Genomic DNA, 23,903 nt, shown 5'->3' with positions numbered 1-23,903 from the left:
TATTAAATTCACGTTTAGGTGGCATGCCCCTAGCTATTTTCTTCTTTTTCAATTATGTGGAAGTGCTTTTGCTCAATGACTGAGGACTCTTAAGATAATGCCCTTTTTTCAGCGAGCAGCGGGCAGAGAGCCTAATCATCCTCTAATGTGTGGGATGCTTCTGAACAATAATGAATTGCTGTGCTCAGAATGGCAACAATGCCATAGTTGAAAAACACCTTATTCCTGGCCAGCTCCCATACATATTATGTACCATATTTTAAGTCAGAAGTTTCAGAAAGAAATTGCTTTTGCCTACTCTTACCAATTAAAGTTTTCTGTCTCAATTAAGTACTTTACATTTGTACTTGGAGGCCACCTGCTCTAATTAGAAAATTATTTCTAATACTCAGTCTTCTGAATACCATTATTTGTAACCCAATTAGCTTGCACAAATCACAGTGATCCAAGGTCACTGCTTTCATTTCGGCCTGTCTGTAAAAGCAGCAAGATTAACTCACATATCTTAAAACAGAGCTACTCACATTTAAAAGTGATACCAAAGCTTTAACTTATTTTGTCTCCTTTCTGTGATCTGACCCCCTCATCCTCTTTGCTTTTTCTGCAGTTAGAACTGCATCAGTACAAGGGAAAACACTTCTCAGCTCCTTTCTTACACTTTCCCATATCTAGTACCTCAGCGGTTTGCAAATGCATGCCCAAAAGTTGCTACATGCCAGGCTGGGGCTTGCAAGGCCCACAGGACCTCACCCATTCAGAGCAGTACCGTTAGAGCTGTCTCCTTTCCAGCCACATGGACCACAGTTTTACTATCTGCTTCCTTGCCAGCCAGACACCTAATCTTGTGGTTTCCTGTTTCCTTCTCTTTTGTAAAACCTCAGGTGCCTCTTCTACTGAGCCAACAGAAGCCACAGGGAAATTATACATTGTGCTTCCTTCATATTCTAGGTGTTTTTTGTTTGGTTTGGTTTGTTTTTTTTTTGTTTTGTTTTCTTAACCAGTTGGCCAAAGTGCCAAAGAGCCTAGAGTCAAAAGTGACGAGAACACACTTTTACAACTGTTCTTCCCAGTTTTTCAGCTATACTGCTTTTGTTGTCTGGTACAAGAATGGTTACAAATGTGATCATTTTTGTTTTTTCTGGGATCATATCCTTCCAGTTTTTTTATATCTCCACAAATCAGTAAACCAGAATGTGATGCTTTATATTAAATTTCTTTAGGCATCAGTCCCAGGTCTTCTGTTATGAGGATGGTGACAGAAAGATGGCCAGACTCAGTCAAATGACATAGGTCCTTTGATATACAGAAAATTGCTACTCAAAGCCAGAAAAACAATAGTAGTCTCAGTCAAAAGGACAAGCCTCTCTGATTTTCAAATTCCTACAACAGTGCCCAGTGCCACACCTGAGTAGAGTAAGTAGCCCACTACCCTTTCTGCAGAGCCATGCTCTGCCATTATTATGGGGGCAGGATATGTTCCTAGATTCAAGTGTTATCCCTGTTTGCCAATCAAAAGCACATAACTGCTAACAATATTCCTTGACATTTATTGTGGGAGTAGGTGAAACAAAGGTCGGTTTCCCAGGTATACCATCTCTTTGTTATTCCAGGCTTTAGGCTTCCTTGAAGTCTATTCCTGTAGATAATTGGCTCCAATTCCTAACTACCACTGAAAAGAAGTTTCAACAATAATTATATTCATAGAATCATTGATTGCTTTTAGAAGATCATTATCAAAATAAAAATGATTACTGCTAAGTAATAGAGCACATAGATGTTGCACTGGAGATTATGCTCCTTGAGATTGGATGTTCCACAGAAGCGTTTGTGAGGTTTCTCTCTAATCAAGTTAGAGAGAAATTGTTAATGCATTCTTTGAACAAGAGTCCAATCAAATAGATTTCTGGGAAAAACAGCATCTATAATATAATCTATAGTTTGAGACTCTAGATTTTCAAGTAACTACAACTCAAGTGCTAGATTGGATACAAATGGCCTTCTTAAGGAAAATTCTAGCTACATCTGCAGATGTCTTTGAAGGTACATCTTTTTTTGAAAGTTGAGGTGTTCTTTCTGGTTGAACAACAATGCTGCCAGCACTTTCTGACCTTCCTGTTAGAATGTCAGTGCTATCCCCTGTTGATATGACAATCTTAATCTTATCTTCCCTTCAGTCACTTATACAGAATAGCCCCATCCAAAACTATTGCTGCAAATGGTCCGTTATTCAGCTCCCCAGCTTAGAAGGTAAGACTTCTACTCTACCTTCTTATATAATGTTAGATCAGAAGGTTGTTCATTCAGGGTACATTACTTAGTTTCTTTAAGAGTTCTTCATTTTTTAAAATTTAATATTATACTCTTATATTGAGAATTATCATAGAAATAGTCAGATGTACATTACTACCACATCCCTTATAGGCACAAATGGAACTCAAAGTTATCCATTAAAGTTTTCCTACTTAATATTTCTTTGAACTTAGTAGTAGAAAAATAATTGTTGAGCTGATTCACCTTGCTGTACAGTAGAAACTAACAACATTGTAAAGCAGCTATACTCCAATAAAAATTTTTAAAAAATTGTTGAAAAACTTGCATGTTTGCATTAAAATTAATGATTTAATTTTCTTGATTTAATTTTCTATGTCCTTTTTATTATTCTAATTTTCAAGAAATATACCTTCCTTTTGGATAAGTAGACTCCTACTAAAGTGTTTGATGAACTTTTATTCTGGGATAGTACAAATATTTATTGCTACATAACAGTCATCCCAAAGAACAACCATTTTATTTTCTCTCAATTCTGTGGGTTGACTAGACGATTCTTCTATTGGCCTTGCCTAAGTTTGTCATGCCCATGTGTTTAGTTGGCGGTTACCCTAGGCTGAGAGGTCCACTGCAGCTGCCTTATTGATTATAGCTTTGGCCTCTGTTTAACCTTCCCTTCCCTTAGATAAATTGTATTAAAATGACCAGTCATAAAATTAACCCCACTTCCTGATTGCATCAAATATAGAGCAAATCCTTCCTTCCTTAGACCTGCCCCAAAGTTACCTAACACAGGATCAAATGCTATAATCAATTTTTTTGTAACACCCTCTTACTGAGATTCCCTGTTGCTCCTTATTAATGGGTGCTTTTCCTGGCTGCCATGAGTCATAAAACAACTTGTTTAACTATGGGTATGTTCCTGGTGGTCTTCAGCTAGAAGACACTGATACTTTATTCAACAGGAACAGAAGATCATGAATACTTATGTATTTGGGCAACATTAGGCATTAAAGATGCTGTGAAAAAAAGACACTCTATTCTCAAGAAACTTAATGTTGTATAGGAAGGAGAACAATAAGAAAATGAGCACTTTCACTACAGTATGATATAAGCCTTAATAAGAGCATTTAGGAAAAGTTTCTAATATTGTCTATCAAGTGTTATTAAGAATGTTACAAGGATAAACAAAAATACTGAAGTACTAAATTCAGCTTTTAAAATATGCAGTTGATTTCCTCTTCCCAACAGCATCCTCACAGATTCAACCTTGGGGCACCAAGGGAGTAGGCGGTGATTAGTGGTGTCAGGATATCTCATATTTCCCTTCATAAAGATACATCTGTTTGGTACACTGTGTCTGAGAACTTTCTCCTTTCATAATTAGGGTTTATATTACAAAGTGTTGTTTATTTTGTTCTCCTTGAGTATGTTTGATAATAGAATAGTTTGTCTTACTCAATGTTTGGGTCTAGCTTATTGTGTCAATAATATCTCCTGGATTATTTTTGGTTTTTAAATAATCAAGATTTAGAAAGCAAGAATAGATTTAAACTGTCAGTCCAAGGATTTTGTTGTTGTTGTTTCCTACTTAGGACCGTGTCTTGTAATTTTTCCTTTCAAAATAGATGCTGAATTGTACTGATTGATTTTTCTTGCTGATGTTAGCATTCAATATTTTTTAAAAATCCATCTTAACTAAATTTCCATTTCATTGCTCATCTCCAAATTTTAAGATGTGTGTGTATGTGCATGTCCCCAAACGTAAGTGATATGTGGCATTTACTTCTTTAAAACTTATACCTGGAGTAATTTAGACTTTTGAATTCTCTTAAGAAACGAAAATGGTGGGAAGAAAATTCAGTATAGTTTAAAATGCTTTATTCACATATATTGGAGTTTTAAAAGTTCTAGTAATCAGAGGTAACTATTCATTGGCATGCTAATTTGCATTAACAGTACAATTTTATATTTCCACATCCTTCTTATTTAATCCTTATTTCTCTTAATAAGAAAACTAAATATCCTGAACAGAAAGTCTATAGGCAGGTGTTCATGCATGCACACACCGTTCTCTGTAGAAACAATAAGAATGAATTCCCTCTTAGAATAATATATAAGATCCTGGAATATTTTTTCCTTTTTAAATAAAATAAGAAGTTTGATCATCGGAGAGTAACTTAGAAATAAAATTATGTACTGAAAACATATGTATGAGATAATAAACTGTTTTATGGTTTATTTATTAATTAGTTTCTACATTGATTTATTCAGTATTTGTCAGGACTTAACTATGTACCACTCATGGTTATAAGTGAATCAGACAAGACTTTTTTGTTCTCTAGGAGTTCAAAATTAAATAGCGAAGAAAAAGTGGATCACCTACTACACAGCATTGTGTTAAGAGTTCTATGAAGAGGTAAACATGGGTACTAAGAGTAATATTATCCAAGAGGAGTTTGGGAAAAGTGAAGGATGAGAAGGAATTAGTTATATTCACAAAGGGGTGTAGTCAGTTCTGGAAGAATAAACACCACATGTAATTTTATGGAGATGAGAAAAAGAGGATACATTTGGGAAATTCAGCATTTGTTTATGGCTGGAGCATAGGGAACATGAGGTAGGGAAGATATTTATGAACCAAATCATGAAGGAACTTTCATTTATGCTAAGTTTATCTTTATTAAAGGGGAGGTCACTGAATTATTTCAATCCAGGAGATGACAGCCTTATATCTGGATGTTTAAAATTTCATTTATGCTGTAGGATGAAAGCCCCAACATCAGGGATAGGGAATCCTAGTTAAGTAGGCATTATAATTATCAAAGAAACAAGGCAGATCTGAAACAAGGCAGGGCAAATATGGATGGATAGAAAGAACTTGTGACATATTTAGGAAGAAAATTGATATAATTTAGAAACCCCTTGGATAGAATAGATAAGGAAGAGGAAGGCTCTCTTATTTTTGGGGCATTAATGAGATGAATGATCACATGATTCATAAAAGAAGAAATCATGATGTAGAGAATAGGATGAGAAAATTAGTTTGGACACATTGAATTTATATTACTATGGAATGGACCCTAGTGAAGATCTAGTAGGCAGTTAGAAATGTTCGCCTGAACTTCAGCAAAAAAGTCTTGTGTTAGACTTATAACTTATCTAAATACACACTGTTGTGACAGAATCTACCATTACCTGTCCCAGCTCTGATTCCTTGATTCCTTTCCTAAACTGGATTATTGGCTCTCTTTTGTGTTTTTCTCCTTCATAGCAATAGCTATTCTACTCTTGAAATGTCCATTTACTTTCATTAAACTGGTAGGGTTTTTGTTGTTGTTATTTGTTTTCATCACAGAAACAGTTTATCTGATAGGGTTAGACAAACAGTAGACACTCAATAAAATATTTGTTAAATTCCCTCTGTCTCTCTTCTCTCCCTCTCTTCATTCTTTACCTTCCCTTTTCTCTTACTGTCTTTTCATCCTTCCTCTCTCCCTCTTTTCTTGCTTTCTTTTCTTCCCTTCCTTCTTTCTTCTCTCCTTCCTACCTTCCTTCCTTCATTATTATTTTTGTAGATATTTACCAAGCATCTATTACATGAGAGTGTTAGCTATATAGTGGTCAACATCACAGACATAGTCCTTGATTTTTAATATAAATTGTTATAAGTTCTATGAAGGAAATTAGAAGGATAAGGACTTTAGGCATAGTATTTACTGCCATATATTAAGGCTTCCATGCAAGGCTTTATGGCACTTAGTAAGCATTTAATAAATATGTATTGAATGAATGACAAATAAATTCATTAAGAGATGAATGAATAAAATAAGTAAATAACTATAACCTAGGTCTTCTGACTCTTAGTTCAGTGAAGTTCCAATTATAGCTGAGTTATGTAATAACAAAAACACATTACTTTTCTGTACTCTGAAGTCTAGGCTAACTTGAAAATTTATATCAATGCTGTGAGTGCAGTATTTCACTGAAATTGCTCTTAAAATTTCAGATCAAATTTTTTTTTGTATAGCATCTATATATTTCACACCATCCCTGCCATGTAAAGCACATTTAGATGATTTCTAAAGTAGCCTATGCAAGTAACTTCCTCTCATTTAATTTTATTTACTTTTTCATGTAACTTCTCACTAATTGGCATGTTCTTAATCATTAATTTTTTTTCTCTATTTTAATCTTATCCCAACTAGAATGCAAACTTCAGAACAGGAACTTTATACATCTTCCAGCTCTTGGATTGCTAGCTTATAGAATTCTAAATAAATTATAGTTGAATGAATAAATAAATTATTATGAGTCATAATTTAAAATTCTCTATAAATGTTTTAGAGGTTTTTAAATTAACAACAACAGCACAAAAAAACTTTATCTGTGCTGTATTGTTTTACTACCAGAAAATTTCTTGTGGTTTTCAAGTCATGATTCCTTTCAAGGACGTAAATTTATGCCATGTTGAAAACATTCTGGTGTTGTAGTGTTAGAGTGGCAGATTCAGGGATAAACTTTAAATTCCTTTATGGACATTTTTATTTGTATATAAATATTTTTTTCAAGGTCTAGTTTTGGTATCTGACTGAATAGTGTAGGCACATTTTTAGTTTGAAATCTAGAATTAATATTTAATGTTCCTCAGGCAATATTTCTTTACAATAAACATATATACATGATCCAGCTCTTTTTTTTCTTTGATTTATTCCTCTTAAAACAGAGCATCTAGATCTTGCAGTTTTATTTTCACAATATAATGTTTTCAAACAACATTTTTCTTTTCCCAAACTCTTTTCTTAGCAGAAAACTTTGATCTGAAGACCCTTACTCAGAACTCTCTAGGACCTCTTGTGGTCACAAATCATGTATTTAGCTCAATTCTGAGATCCTTGATTTGCTTTAAAAACAGGTTTAAAAATCTCATGGCCAGATATATATTTAGAATATATAAACACTTTCTGCTTTTGTGAGTTTTCAAACATTTTCCTAGCTCACAATAATATATTTAACTACTTTCCATATTGGTTTGCAACCTGTCTATAAGGATTAGTGATTATATTCTTTTGCAAGCCTTGAATGTTAAAAAATCATAGGAAGTTCTTAGTAGTATGATGAGTGTATGCCTGTTGTGCTTGGATCAGCTCTGAGAGCTTGGGGCTTTTGTGTAAATTAGAAAAGCCAGCCAAGGGTCTGGAAAAATTGCAAAGTTTATTTTATCATCATAGCTTTAATCATTTTTAATATATTGTTTTCTTCTTTAATAATTAATTCCAAATTCTCTCTTTTCCCAATTCACTAATAAAAATTTCCCAAATTACTTTGTGCTATTCATTTTAGGCCTTCTAACTAATGTAATTCGTCCATAGAATATCTTACAGAGAAACAGTTTCTAACAGCTACTAATGGTAGTTACAATCATTGGCATCCAATTTCATGCATTAATTCCAATAGCAAAATGAAAGCATGAAATCACAATTTCTTTTTTCTTTTTTGTGTTTTCTTATATCAGATTGCAGAATGTGTTGGGAAATGTCTCCATGGCCATCTTTTGATTTTACTAGAGTAAAATAAAGCTTTGTGATGAATTTAGCTATTGACTATGAAAAAATGGAAATTTATGTAATGTCCACTTATCATAGTTAGATGGCAAATTGTTGCAAGGGGAAGGAATTAATGAAACTGAGAGAGAGTGTGTGTGTGTATACACACACACACACACACACACACACACACACACACACACACACACACTTTTTCTCCTTCCAAGTTTGTAGGCAATAAGAATTCCACTCCTCTAGTAGATCTTCCACCAATTCGCTGGCAAGAAACAATCAGGCCATATTCAATTAATAAGGCAGCATCAACTAGTACAAGTTTAAAAGTTAGACTCAGGGGTAAAGTCTGGGTCATGCAGAGCTAAGTTGTTGGAACTTGAGTGACTTGTTCAACTTCTTTATTTAAGATGGCCCCTGAATGAGCTGGGGAATCTGGGGAAGGGAGTGGGGATTTTACCAGCATTTCCCATTTCCCTGGGACCCACCATTAAAAGCAAGCATTTTTGCTAGACTTTTGAGGAATAGGATATTTATTGGGGGTAAAGTGAAAAAAGAGCACATTGGCAAACTAACTGCCTATACCCCAATTATTTCATCCTGGCTCCCAAGGTATGGTGTTCCTGTTGGATGCCTGGCTGGTGACGAATGTAGTAGTGATGGAGGTGGTGCTTCTTAGACTAGGACTTGTGTGCTGCCAAGTTCCCACTTATTTCTTCCTGGAAACCAAGGAAATCAAATATGTTGTCACAGCATCATCTGATTAAGCAGGTTGAATATTTTGACCTGTGTAGATTTCATTGTTTTAATAGCATTTTTCCTTGACATAGTATTAAGAGTTGAGCCTTTATAATGCTTTATAATGGCACATGATCAGATCAGGTGTGTTTTCCTTGGAACTAACTTACTGCTAAGGTACCACACCAAAATTGAGAGTCTGCTTCTCATTGGTTGAACTGTTTCTATTGTTTAGTACATCATGTCAGGAAACATAGCTGTTATTTTTATCTATTGCTCCTTCCATCTCCTCTGTATTCCCATGATGTCCCTGCTGTGGGTAATGCTCACTGAATTTTTTTAAAGATAAGCAGCTTACACAATATCCCCTGGTAGAAACAGGCAACACATGCCGCCCCACTCAATTTTAACTAAAATGAATTTTTGAATGCATAAAGAGCTAAAAATTCAGCTACATTATCATATAGTCTTTAATCTAAATCTTCCAATGAAACAAAGAAGAAATATAGAAATTACTCATAGGCCCCTCAATATACTGAACCTAATAACTTTATTTTAGTTATTTATTTCAATTGCCTCATTGTGTAAAATTGTTGAAGAACAGATAATAATTTTAAGAAAAGTACTATTAAATTATTTGCTTAGAATGTGTATTAATATAGACTTTATTATTGAACAATCAGTTATTTTTCATAATAGGAGCTCATGCTTGACTCATTATAGCTGTTAAATGTGTTTATTTTAATAAGTGAATCCATGAAAAAACTGACCTTTCAGTTAAAGAACTAGAGGTTATCAGGAGAACATTATAATTTCTTAACAAACAGCTTCAAAAATAAGGAGATTTTAACACTCAGAAAACTACAGATTTGCTATGTGATATATCACTTAAAAATAGGAATGTGAAACAGGTTAAAATTTGAAGCATTCATGAAAATATTATCAGTTATGATATACTAGAGAGACAGTGATTTACATTTTAATGATGAGATTAAAGGCAATAAAACTATTTTAGCCCACTTAAACAGTAATGTCTCTAACAACTAAATGATGGAAATAATCTATATCTTATAATAAAGCAAGAGTTTTATATGTGAAATCATGTAATAATATATTAAATTATACAAAAATTCTATCACAATAAACAAAATTATCATTAAACTTTTGCCACTTTGATTTAAACTTTATGGAGAATAAGTAGTATGGTTAATCAAATCAATCAAAAAATAGTAAGGAAAGTACTATTATTTGAGGCCTCAATGAAGATACCAAAATGTGTAAGAATGATGATTTATATTATCAGTTTATTTTTAATTGTATAGTTTCCTCTATTCCAAATAAATTTGTAAATTCCTGAAGAAAGTGGCCATGCCTCTTCTATATCATAGTATCTAATTTATGGTTTAATTTATAATCTGTGTTTGAAATAGTTTTTGCTATGTGGTGTAATATATATAGCAAATAGTGTTCAAGCAATCTCATCCCCACTCCCCACTCCCCACCCCTCTTCCTCTGCTGTATCAATTTGCTTACCTGGGTAAAAATATATTTGGAGTTATTGCAATTTGATTGACCATAAATATTCTGTTTACTGTAAATTGCCTTTCTTAGGTCCTTTGTGGTTATAAGATTGCATGTTTTTCCCTATCACTCCTTCTCTTCAACTGGAATGTCCTATAATTAATTTTAGTTAAATGCTACTGCTTTACAAATAAAAGAGATCATGAGTTCCCATATGTTAAAAAATCATTAGAGAACAGATTTTAGGATGTATTTGTTTTCTGAATTCACCAACACATGAAGCCTGTTTAGATGACTGTCCTTCTTAGTTTTGTAAACTTTCTCTGGAGCTACTTGGCTTCTCCTGTGGCTAAGCTGTTTTTAAATGTGTAGGGGTAGACGGATGTGTTGTGGGTAGCTGCATTCCTTGATAATTTTGTATAGACAATAAACATTTAAGGGTAAAATAAATCATAAATATTGTTTCAACATGGTATTATTTTACCATGCTCATAATATTTTAGAATTTATACTGCCTGTCTTACCTGCGTGTGTCTTTATAAAAACATAAAATTTTAGTAGAACATTATTCTGTGTATGGATGCCTAAATACCCACAGCTTGTGAAAAAACTTAAATGTATCAATTATATTAGTAAAAGTTACTACGCTGAAAATCCAGTATTAGAAATCCAGTATTAGAAATCCAGTATTAGAAAATCCTGGGATTTTCTTGTATTGATATACATTGAGTGTAGAAAAAAATAGTTTCAACTTTGGTTATGGTCATGTAATAGAGAAAAGATCAAAACTATGTTCAGTAGAAAATGACAGTTTTATCTACAACATTTATGTCAGCTCAACAACAACTGGTAATTAAAGACTGTTCATCCAAAGCTTAATTCAAATGGAATCTTGCAAGATCTCATATCAGGGAGGTGAAAAAAATTTCTAGTGTGAGCAAAGGAAGAGGGCCATGAAAAAATGAATCTTTGTGACATGGGTGTATAAAAAGAATAAAGGATCATCTTTTAAACTGTCAAAAATGTAAAGCTTAAGGCAAAAAATGAGAATAAATTATTATATAAAGGAAAGGATTCTGAGGCATATTTAATTAAATATCATGAGGTCATTGAAAGCAAAGCAGCCCTCTTGGCATTACGTGAACATCTGCACAGTGAGCATTTGGACCATCCCATTTAGGCAAATTGTCTCTTATACCCTTCTCTGTCTCTCAGTGTTTCTCTTTCTCTTCTGTTCCTTGCTGTGTGTGCTCCTTTTAACCTACTGACATTGTCTGATACTTTGATATTTTCAAAATATTACTTGTAGAAAGTTCATTGTGGGAAATATGATTCAAAAAATTAAAATATGAGAAAGAGAAAACTGTGTATTTAAAATCTATTAATTGAATACATTCTAGGCTAGGAACTCTCTTAAGGCTGATGCAAGAAAGTCTATATTTGCTTTCATTTGGGATATTAGAGGTGAGCACAGAGTAATATGAGAACAGAGAAGAGGTACATACCTAAGACATCAAGAAGTTCCACAAGAGTTGTCACTTCAGGTGAGAATTGCAAAAATATGTTTTTCAAGTAATATAATTAAACACTATCATCATTTGTACAATACTTAGGTGTCATAAATGAATTTTGAATTTAACAAGTCTAAACTAGACCTTAATTTCTCTTTAAGAATGTGTTTATTCCCTCTACAGTTGCTTTGGCAACTGATACAACCATACTACTATTTTCCCCTTTCCTACCATGCCCTACCATCCTATCAAATCCCAAAGAAAATCTTATCTCTTCAGTCTCCAGAACATATCTCCGACTCAACCATTTCCATCATCTTGACAGATATCTGCTCAAAATGCCATGATCCTGACCTGAGCCATGACAATATTTCTGCTGAACGATCAGATTCTACTCCTCTTCTTTTCAATTTATTCTTTACTCAGCAGCCAGCTACAGTATTTTTAAAGCATAAATTAAAGTATACCATTTCTGTTATCACAATTAGAAAAAAATTCAAACTCTTCATCATGCATCTAAGTCTCTAAGGAGCTGGACCCACTCACCTCTCCAAGCTCATCTTCTACTTCTCTTCTCTTTGTTCACAGTACTATGGTCACTCTGACCTTTCTGTAGTTCAGACATACTAAAATTTATCCTCACTTGGGTTTTGATTTCTTATGCTGTGCCTCCAAATCTGCACATGGCTCTCTGTTGTTTTCATTCATGTGTCCACTGAGACATACGTGTCTACTGTTTAGAGAATTTGCGTGGGAACCCTAGTTAAAGTAGTCCTCAGAGGCTGAGCAGGGGCTGAGCAATTACTATTATTTATTTTAGTTTTGTAAAATCCCCTCCTTCCTAACTGATTATAATTGTGGATATATGAATCTACGTATTTGGCAAAACCCATACACTGTGCACATCAAGCAGTATATTTTACTGTATTTAAGTTATGCATACATATATACAGTAAAAAATACAATGGAAAGTCTTTGGAGTGTTTTCATGAGAGGGTGACCTATCTGTTTTTTATTTCAGAATGATTATTTGGAAATTAAATGGAGAATGAAGAAATGGTGGGCATGGTGGCAGAACTGAGGAGAGGAGACCAGTTGGGAGGCTATTTAAGCAGTGGAGGCAGAGATGTTCAAGGCTTGGATTGGTAGTAATCCATGAAAAGTAGAGGAATGAACTGATATAGGATATTCTTTGGAGGCTGAGTGCCTGGGCATACTGATGAATAAAACATGTGTGAGGGGTTATATAAAAAAAGGAATCAAGAAGGCCCATCTTTATTCTAACTTTTACATTTTTCTATATTGCATGTTATGTCTGTGCCCAAGAGCTGTAATCTGTTGGCAAGGAGAGAAAGGAAGAAGTAGTGAGCCCTTCCATAGTGGTTACATTGTTTTCCACTGAATGTGTCCAAGCCATATATATAATTTTTCTCCTCTCTTTCTGAGAAATTGTTCCCATGTGTTTCACTTTGAAGGCACTATGGCCAATTAATTGAACACTTAACAGCTGTCTTTCCTTTCATGGACCTCTCACTTCACTATTATATGGTTATTGATGATAAATGAATCTAAATTATCTCTAGCTTGAGGCTCATATCGACGTTGTTTGAATTAGAAAATTCTCCCTAGAGTTAAGTATTTTGAAACCATCCATATTCTCACTGTGCTTTTGCTTACTATCTCTTGATTTGGTAGGTGAAATGATGGCTACCATATGCAATTTAGAGTGTCTGTCTTCTCTTTGTTTGATTTCACTCCAAAAACATTTTTTGTGCTTGTGTGAATTTTAGTTGTATAACAGAAATTATAATTTACTTGTTCCAGGTAATGTTTTATATCTCCACAAAGGCAGATTTTTTTGAGGCAGCATATTGAAGGCATTTGACAGTTATTTTCTCCTAACTCTTTCATTTGAAAGTTGGGGAAAAATTTGAAAAAGGTTTATATCATAATGACATTTAGGGATAAGAATGGATGCATGAGGTTAGTGAATGATTCGTGCTTTTGACTCTTCACTCTTGGCAAGGACAGATTGCTTATACCTCAGCCTCGCAGCTCCTGTCCCGCTTAAGCAGATAGCAGATGTAGGAGGGAGCAGTGCAATGGTATAAGACAAAAAGAACTGAGGCTTTAAGTTTAGGGAAAGCTGGGTGTTCTGCACTCATATCCATGCCTTCCTTTCCTTGAATGCCAACTATTTCTTTATCTGAACCTTCAAGATGGGTATATTCCTCTTAGTCTTTGAGTATTGAAAAACTATGTTTGAAAAAACTATTCGATATCCCTTGGTACATTAATTACATCATTATTTCTGCTGATATGATATAAATTTGTACCATTGTATCCCAGATCTTTTAAAAGCTGGATTCATTTGAAATTTAGCGATATATATTAATACTGTACAAAAATAATTTTATTAAATGTTTTTTATAGAACGGGTCTGAAATTTTAAAAAGTAAGATGTAGATTCTTTGAGAGTAATACTTATTTAGAATTTCCTTCAAAAAGAAAGAAAAAGAGGATGTTTTTTAATCTTATGAGACTTGGAGCTTGATAAGCTCTCATAATAAAGCTTTTCCTTTTATCGCAATCATGAAAATGGTTCCCCAGCCTTACAACTATAATACCCTCCAACTCACTCCACATACACAAAAACTGACCTCAAAGTTTTATTTGTCCTATAGTAACACCAAAAGTAATTTCATAATGTTGTTCAGAAGAAATTATATCTAACACTTGGTGTTTTTATGGGTTGAAAATGTCTATTCATTGTCACTTTCAATATCTCAAGTTTCATTTTGCAAATATTTTCTTCTGTCCATTTCTAATTTAACTACTATTGATTCTGACTGACTGACATATGATGGCTTTATTATCTTTTTCCCACTCCAGAATTCTAGAGGAACAAAGAACTTATTCTTATGCTTATTCTTCTAAGGGAGTATATTTCTAATCACATTTGGTCCCAGAATACTTTATCTTGTTCATACTGTTTTGCCTTTCTACCGCTTATTCCCTCTGACTGAAATAACTTCTCCTCTCATTTTTGCACCTTCTTAAGCTCCACTCCCCCTTTTTTTCTAAAAAATCCTGCACAAGTATGACCTTCTGTGAAAACACTATTGTCTTTACACCACTAGTGTGCTTTGAGTTTGCTTCTCTTAAAGCTCCCATCCCAGTATATTGAGTAATGATTTGTTTACCCGTCTGAATCCTCTACTAGATTGAAGGCAGAGCTAAGATGATTTCAGCTCTCACAGTGCAATGCACTTAGCAGACATTCAAAAAATGTTTTGAAATATTATAAGAAAGAATAAGTAACTTGCTAAAAAAGAATTCATTTATTTTAAAGAATTAAGGATGAGAAGCAATCAACCACAGAAGCCAACAGTTTGTTGCTCTATTGCCTGTTTGAATTGAATGCCTGCACTTTTGGGGAGAAAAAAAAACCCAAAACCTGCATGGTAGTGAAACACAATCTAAAGGCTTACCAACATGAAAATATGATATATTCTGGGACTATTCTGTGATCATGTCCTCAAATGATATCAATGAGGACAGCCACACAGACTGGATAAAGTTCTCTCTGACCCTTTTCTATGGCTGAGACCATACAATACTTCCCAGGTGGATGGAAAAAGGAACCAAATCATTCCTAAAATCCTCTCCTAATATACAAGTTCATTAAACAAGGCATGAATAATTATCAACCTTTCAAAGGCTCCTGTGATCAATCTAAAACAGCATGCATAAGAAGGGACGCACTTAAAAAGAAAATTGTCATTATAGAGTTATTAGAAATGGATGCTCTGGGTCATCTAAAGTAGAAGCTTCCATTTCTTCAAACTTCTAACTTTCATGAAGTTTAAAAGTTTAATTAATCTTTTCTCATTATTACTTCTGATTTTTTCTTCCCTATTTCAGTTTTCACTATAAATGGAGGAAGAAAAATGATACCAAAGATTAGGTAGTATTTTGTTGTTTTGTTTTCTTTGAGCAATGGATAATTCACCTGGGGTTGTGAATCACATATGCTGGGAGAATTCAACTACCTATAAATTTATAGAGCCATTACTCTACTTAATATCACTTTTCCTCCATGAACTGAATCCTCCCACATTCTCCCATAATTCTACAAACATTTATTGAATATCTACTACATGATAATCACTGTGCTATGTCATGGATCACTGGCAATGTTTTAGACAGAAGTTGTAGAAAACCCAAATATCTCTTTTTATATCTCAACCCATACTGGTTTAGAGAAAAAACTATGTTGATAATAAGCCATTTTACTGATTGATGGGATTTGGAGAACCACAGAGAATAATCAGTTAAAGTATGAGGAGAGAGTTTTCATCTTTGACGGAGGGAGGTTAAATCAGAATAAAAATTCAAAGTGAAACCAAAGAGGGGGGAAAGCAAAAAAATATAGTGAAACATTTTGATATTGTTGAAGTATTACAAAAATAAATTTAAAAATATATTTCTACTAATGAAAGCATACTATAGCTCAAATGTTATAAAAGTAAAAATAGTTATGTTTCTACACACACATCGATATTTCGTATTTCTATACGTACCTATCTATAATTAGAGATAGACTTTTAGATAGATATACAGTCAGGTGTGCATTTGGCATTATTTTGATGAATCATCAGAATTATATGAAGGTTGATTTGTTTTATCCACTACTGGTTATGATTTCCCCTGAACTATCCAGAATTTCTTTTCTAATGCCTCTTAGGTATCTGTGATAAGTATTTACAAGAGAGATGACTTTTAATTAATATTAAATGATACATTATTGGATCCGAAAATAAACCTAATTACCTTTTGGTGTGATGTCACCCTTGACTTTGGCTTCATCATCCATGTGTGTCACCTGGAGCACAACTTTTGGGAAAGACACATGGATTAGTAATAAAATTTATTTCAAGGCTGAGTTTTGAAATTTACTAGCAGTATAATTTAAAGAATAATCTGAAGATTTCGATTTCTTTCTAAGTAAATGCATATGGTGACAATGAAATCTCACATAAATGATATGAGGATTATATAAAATAATATATACTCGAGCACTCTATAAATTGTATTATTAACTATATATTTTATCTTATGCCTGTAGGTTTTCCATTTAAACTCTTTCAGCAAAAGGAATGTTTCACTCATTGTTATGAATGTAGGTATCAGATGGAGACTTAGAAAAGGAGATTTCAAACATATTTTGAATTCAGATATATCAAATTCTATGAAAATGGAATATTCAAGTATAAATATTAGTACATTTTAAAACTCCTCAAATCTGTTTATTTTTTACCAACTTTGCAAATATTTGCCTCATTCCACATAAATGTAATATATTTTTGAATTCTCACACACAAGCAAAAGTACACATGGATCATGGTGTTTAACTGCTACCATAACCAGAAGTTGAAGGGGACCATCAAGCCTAGGAAACAGATCCAGTTCTTCTTAGGTCTGATAACTAACTGGAGTTAAGTATCATCGTCGATGTTGTTTTACCCCTAGGCATTAGAAATAATCTTGGTTTGTACTTTCTCAGCAGAGATGTTCATGAGAAAAGAGTTATTAATGCAAAAGTGTTACATTATTTTCTTTCACACACGAAAGGAATGAGTAAGACAGTTTGCTGGCAGGTATGCCCGGACTTGGAAAAGTTCATGCTGGTGAGATAATGGAGAATTCAGGTTTGAAACAAAGTGGATAGTAAAAAGGGTTCAAGCTTTCACATGTCATCAACAAAGCAGTTATTTTATATGTTCGCTTTCCACAATTCTTCTCCCCTATACTCCAGCTATTTTGGGTTGATAACAATTCACTGGAAAAACTCAGGGCTTTTGAAATTGTCTACAATACTCTTCTTTCTTTTATATTTCCATCTGGTCAATGTCTACTTTTGTTTGTTTTTATTTCAACATTTTATTTATATAACAGTAGGTATTGCATTTGCAATGGTATTTATGACACTAGATTTCCATGGTGTCTTACTTATAAATAATATCTAATATTTTAAATGCATGCTATATGTAAATTTAAACTGGAAATGACAATAGGTAATCTTTGTACCATTTCTGGTATTACAAAATTTATCCCACTTTAAAACTACCCACTAGGTTTTGACTTCTCATTTTTTAAATAAAAATATTGTATCTAAGTAATCATGAACTTTATTTCACCAAGTTTTCAGAAGGTCAGAATTGTAATAACTAGGTGAAATGACTTACCCTAATTGTGTCTGACTGTTGGATTGTGAAATTTTTATTTCATAAACATATTTTTATGCAAATTTTATCATTCAATATGTATGGATTCTTCAGACTATGAAATTCTTATTCACAACACTGTTTGCTTTAGTCTACCAAGTATTACCAGCCTTTGCTAGAGTGTTTCACTTGTTCTCTAGGTACTGATTTTTCCCTTTACTAGCACTCAATTTATGCCAAAAATTTAATGCTTTGAAATCAATGCATTAAGATATGCAGGTAAAATTTAAACTTTCTCAGCATTTTAAGTATCTCCTTACCATTTTTGCAATAAAATAATGTTTCACCTGAAAAAATTTACTGAAAGTTTAAAGGGAAGAAATACAATAGAAAGATACAGAAAGAAGAATAGTATGTCAATAAATTGCTCACAAAGAATACCACAAGCAGCAGTGATGAAAACAATAATAGTGCTAATTGCATAGTAAAAAGGAAAAGCACGGAGAAGGTCAAGAACACAGCTTGCTTTTACTCTTGGCTGGTAATTTTCCATTAGTCTCCCCTACACACCATTGCCTTCAGCATACTTAAGAGCTGGGTTATTCAAGGTATTGTAGTTGGTCATACATTCTGAACAAGACTGTTGTGCATTGAATACGGCATTAGATCGCCCTTTGACTGTGAGGGCAAACTTTCTGATTATGTTCACCCATTCATTTGACAAATATTTTTGTGCCTACTCTGTGCTGAGGACACAACTGTGAACCACAGTGTTTCTGTCCTCAAGGAAACTTCTGCATTGTGGTGATTGCTTTTATTGACTATTACTTGCTTTATCTTGCTCCTATGGCATTAATGAGATGGCTTTCTGGCCAGATGAAGGGATCCTCTGTTTCAGCCAAGCTAATCAGTCTAAAGAGACTTAGACCTTAGCATCACGACAGCTTTTCTTGTTGGAACAGGTTTTGTTTTGTTTGTTTGTTTTCATATCTGTAAAACTCCACAGGGGTACTTACAAATTTTAGTGGCTTGGGTAATCACATAGGAAATGTTAAAAATGCAAATATCCAAGACTCACCTTTGGAGATTTTGATTTAGTAAGTCAAGGCTTATGCTCAGAAACCTGGAGCTTTAACTAACTAGTACCTCAGGTATAATCCATATTTTAGAAAAAAATCTTAATTTCAGATTTTTGAGTTTGTGTAGTTCTTAAAAATATTTCTAAGTTTAATAGAGCTGGAGGAATCAGGCTCCCAGACTTCAGACTATACTACAAAGCTACAGTAATTAAGACAGTATGGTACTGGCACAAACACAGAAATATAGATCAATGGAACAGGAGAGAAAACCCAAAGATAAGCCCATGGACATATACTCACCTTATTTTTGATAAAGGAGGAAAGAATATACAATGGAGAAAAGAAAACCTCTTCAGTAAGTGGTGCTGGGAAAACTGGACAGCTACATGTAAAAGAATGAAATTAGAACACTACCTAACACCATACACAAAAATAAACTCAAAATGGAGTAAAGACCTAAATGTAAGACCAGACACTCTAAAACTCTTAGAGGAAAACATAGGCAGAACACTCTATGACATAAATCACAGCAAGATCCTTTTTGACCCACCTCCTAGAGAAATGGAAATAAAAACAAAAATAAACAAATGAGACCTAATGAAGCTTAAAAGCTTTTGCACAGCAAAGGAAACCATAAACAAGACGAAAAGACAACCCTCAGAATGGGAGAAAATACTTGCAAATGAAGCAACTGACAAAAGGTCAATCTCCAAAATTTACAAGCAGCTCGTGCAGCTCAATATCAAAAGTACAAACAACCCAATCCAAAATGGGCAGAAGACCTAAATAGACATTTCTCCAAAGAAGTTATACAGATTGCCAACAAACACATGAAAGGATGCTCAACATCATTAATCATTAGAGAAATGCAAATCAAAACTACAATGAGATATCATCTCACACCAGTCAGAATGGCCATCATCAAAAAATCTAGAAACAATAAATGCTGGAGAGGGTGTGGAGAAAAGGGAACCCTCTTGCACTGTTGGTGGGAATGTAAATTGATACAGCCACTATGGAGAACAGTATGGAGTTTCCTTAAAAAACTAAAACTAGAACTACCATATGACCCAGCAATCCCGCTACTGGGCATATACCCCGAGAAAACCATAATTTGAAAAGAGTCATGTACCACAATGTTCATTGCAGCTCTGTTTACAATAGACACGGCATGGAAGCAACCTAAGTGTCCATCGACAAATGAATGGATAAGGAAGGTGTGGCACATATATACAATGGAATATTAGCCATAAAAAGAAATGAAATTGAGTTATTTTTAGTGAGGTGGATGGACCTAGAGTCTGTCATACAGAGTGAAGCAAGTCAGAAAGAGAAAAACAAATACCATATGCTAACACATATATGTGGAATCTGAAAAAAAAAAAAAAAAGGTTCTGACGAACCTAGGGGGTAGGACAGGAATAAAGACTCAGATGTAGAGAATGGGCTTGAGAACATGGGGAGGGGGAAGTGTAAGCTGCGATGAAGTGAGAGAGTGGCATGAACATATATACACTACCAAATGTAAAATAGATAGCTAGTGGGAAACAACTGCATAGCACAGGGAGATCAGCTTGGTGCTTTGTGACCACCTAGAAGAGTGGGATAGGGAGGGTGGGAGGGAGTTGCAAGAGAGAAGATGTATGGAGATATATGTATATGTATAGCTGATTCACTTTGTTATACAGCAGAAACTAACAATTGTAAAGCAATTATACTCCAATAAAGATGTTAAAAAAATATATTTCTGAGTTTAAGCATTTTTAGTTGTTTCTTTTTCCCCTTTACAGGATTTGGAACATTTCTATCTTGTGGAAGTTTCTTGTCTGGGTATTTGAGATTTCTGTGCAAATTTTGTTTTCTCCCTTTCTCTCTCCACATGGCTTATTTTAAAGTTCAACAAAATTGTCTAAAAGAGAAGTTGAAAATATACTGTTTTGATTACATAAAATATACTGATGTGGTAGCTGGAAATGTGTGAAAGTAAGAAAAAAATTACAGAGAAAAATCTCTAAGTCTTACAGTTTCAAGTAAGGCTGTGGTAGAAGCCAAAAAATTTTTGTTTTTTTTTTTTTTTCAGCACTGAACCTGCAAAGTTGTGTCAAGTACAACAGATGTGGAATGTCGGCACCCTGATTAACCCAGGTTGTCTGAATTGTAATCTCTTAAATTACATTTCCTTTCTGTTGAAGTTCTGCTTTCTTTTTTATAGATTAAATTGTTCCAAGTTTGGTGTGACTTGGTTAATTTTTCTCTGTGGTTATACATAGATTCAGGTCAACTGCAGGTACTACAGGAATCTCTAGATTTATGCAGAGTATAAAGTATCATGTCTCTCAAAGACAGATCTCTGGGTCCATCTATGGGATTTCTTCCAAAGACAAGGCTTTCTCATAGTTTCTCTAACCTTGAAAGGATTGAAAGTCATAGGCATAGAACTACTGTTCAAACCATAGAGTGCTAATAATGTGAGGTATGTGAACTTGGTTTGAAAAATACCCAAGAATTCAGCATGCAAATTTCCATTTCATGCTGTGCTTCTGCCATCTTCTCTAAGTTGTTGTAATCACTTGGTGATGAAGTTTCATCAACTTAAACAGGAACTGTAATATTCATTTAAGAATAAGCTCAGGTAAATCAAAGAAATTTGAAATACATTTTTTTATTGAAGTATAGCTGACTTACAATATTGTATACATTGCCGGTGTACAGTACAGTGAATCACAGTTTTTAAAGGTTGTACTCCATTTATAGTTATTATAAAATATTGGCTATATTCCCCATGTTGTACATTATATCATTTTAAAAATAAAAAAATCAAAATATATAGAACTCTCTATATAGTAGAGTTCTACATATTCTGAAATTTCTGAATATATGCCAACACATTTTTCTGTTTCTGTTGTTCTTACGGTAATGAGAGCATTTACCTCTGTTTACCTAAGACATTGGCCGTATGAAACCACCTAAAAGTAAATTTACCACCAGTTCTACTACTTTTCAAGAAGTTTACAAATTATTTCAGTGAAATTTATTTGTTTTTGGTAATTCAGTATATTTAACTCTATTTAAGTTACCCAAATTGCTCTGTTTTTAGAATGTTCTCTTCTAAGAGATAGTAATCCAGGAAACAATTCAACCTGTTTCAATCTATAAATCAGCTCTATCTCAACAGTTCTCAATTTATACTGAGGAAAAAAAACAAGAAGTAATGGACTTAACTGAATCGTGAGTGACGTAGGTTAGATAAGAAGAAGAAAATCCTGACAATAGGATTTTCAAACCTTGGAATGAATTACAGAGGGAAGTTATACAATCCCTCTTCAACTGAGTTCTTAAAATATATATAATTTGCATGTTTCAGTGATGGATTTAGGGTTTTCTTTACTGAATGGAGATGTTCTTGAATATACCCTCCAAGAGCTATAGGATTCTAAAATTTTTATAAATTCATCTTTTGCATTTAAGAGAAATAAATTTGTCCTATTAGCTACTATAATTAACTCTTCTCATATAAGACTTGACAGAAATTACTGAGTTTGCAAGTTAACAGAATTTAAACTGTAAAACATTTAATGTTATTTTTGATATACTCTATTTGGGTAACTGATTTTCATTTTTCAAATGAACCACTTAAATGTCAGCATGAATTAATGGGTTTTATAACTGATCATGGGAAAAACCATACCATTTGTGTTCTTTTTCTTAAATGCAATTCACATGAGGGAGAAATGCTCTATTGTGATTCTTCCGAACTGTGAGAGGAATAAATATTTTACAGACTTCTCTTTAATAATTACTTTAATACACTAATTAGAATTTTAAACAACCATCGTATAAACATATAATCAAGATATCTCCTTTGCTAGAATATATTTGTTTAGAAAATTGGCACCCCTCTGAGATTCAAAAATTTACAAAATGAGGGTGCTAGACAAGATGATCTCTAAACCCCATTTAAGCTCCATGATGCTCTGATTATTTGAAAGTACTAGCAGAGTCAGGAGCTATGTGAAGAGAATTGAAATTTCTAATCCACCCTCTTTGTTCCCTCAGTGAATACACTTTGTTCCCCCTTTTGTTCCCTCTTTGTTCCCTCTTTGTTCATATTTGCATCTTAATGATATAAATAAAAAGGCTAATTTAAAAGTGAAAATTAATTTCCTCTTCTGTTCACTACAGAATGCCACATGCTTAGTTTATTATTTACATAATTTGGAAAGTATAGAACTTAACATTTCTAATCACATCATTGCTTTCTATTAATTCAATGTGATGCTTCTTTTTTTAAAAAAGGATATTCAGATACTTAGAATTTTCCCAAAATGTATTACTTAATGAGTAACTAAAATGCCCTAAAAGGAATAGTGAATTAAGTGATGCATCAATTAATAATAGAGAACCCAGAGACCGCATACCATCTTTATACATTTTTCTGTCTACAAGCGTAGCAGGTTTTTTTAATGTTAAGGAACATATCCATAGACTAAGTCTATATGGTTATATTATCATTATTATTTAGGCATGTGGGAGGATAGAAGGATGGACCAAACACACACACACACACAAACATTCATACCACAGTTAACAGAGGAGTACAAAATGCTGGTGATATCAGTTGACTTAGAATAACCATAAGCATTGTATTTTATTTTTTCATAAGCTTCCAACTTATGAATTATTTATGCTTCAAAGTTGTTTATAAATGAGTTATTATATTTTAGGAATATACTTTTTTAGCAAAGCAATGCAATAGTGCTAAGCTACCAGATCAACCCACAAAATCTAATTCAAGTTTGGATATAATTGTATTATTGGAACAAAAAGACAAAGCAGCAGAGATTTTTAATTGAAATGTACTACTTGTGAGAAGAATGGTAAATTAAGACAATGAAATTAATTCAGGTAATATTTAATGAGCAAGGCATTGTAGGAGTGATGCAAAAGTGGTTAAGAACCAGGGTCCCAAAAAGAGATGGTAGATAAACTGGCCCCTCCATG

The 23,903-nt window shown here is 33.5% G+C and overlaps 1 long non-coding RNA gene across 1 annotated transcript in view; it reads left to right on the top strand.

Moving 5' to 3' along the window:
• LOC307175822 overlaps positions 1-23,903 on the top strand; it is a 71,830-nt gene that overhangs the window by 39,862 nt on the left and 8,065 nt on the right. Inside the window, exon 3 of the long non-coding RNA XR_013824497.1 lies at positions 20,983-21,047. This is a non-coding gene — a long non-coding RNA (uncharacterized lncRNA). The remainder of the gene's footprint in view (positions 1-20,982; positions 21,048-23,903) is intronic.

Source organism: Stenella coeruleoalba, assembly GCF_951394435.1.
Source record: "Stenella coeruleoalba genome assembly, chromosome: 17".
Taxonomy (NCBI): domain Eukaryota; kingdom Metazoa; phylum Chordata; class Mammalia; order Artiodactyla; family Delphinidae; genus Stenella; species Stenella coeruleoalba.
The sequence above is the reverse complement of the archived record's forward strand: the minus strand, read 5'-3'. Positions and strand labels throughout refer to the sequence as shown.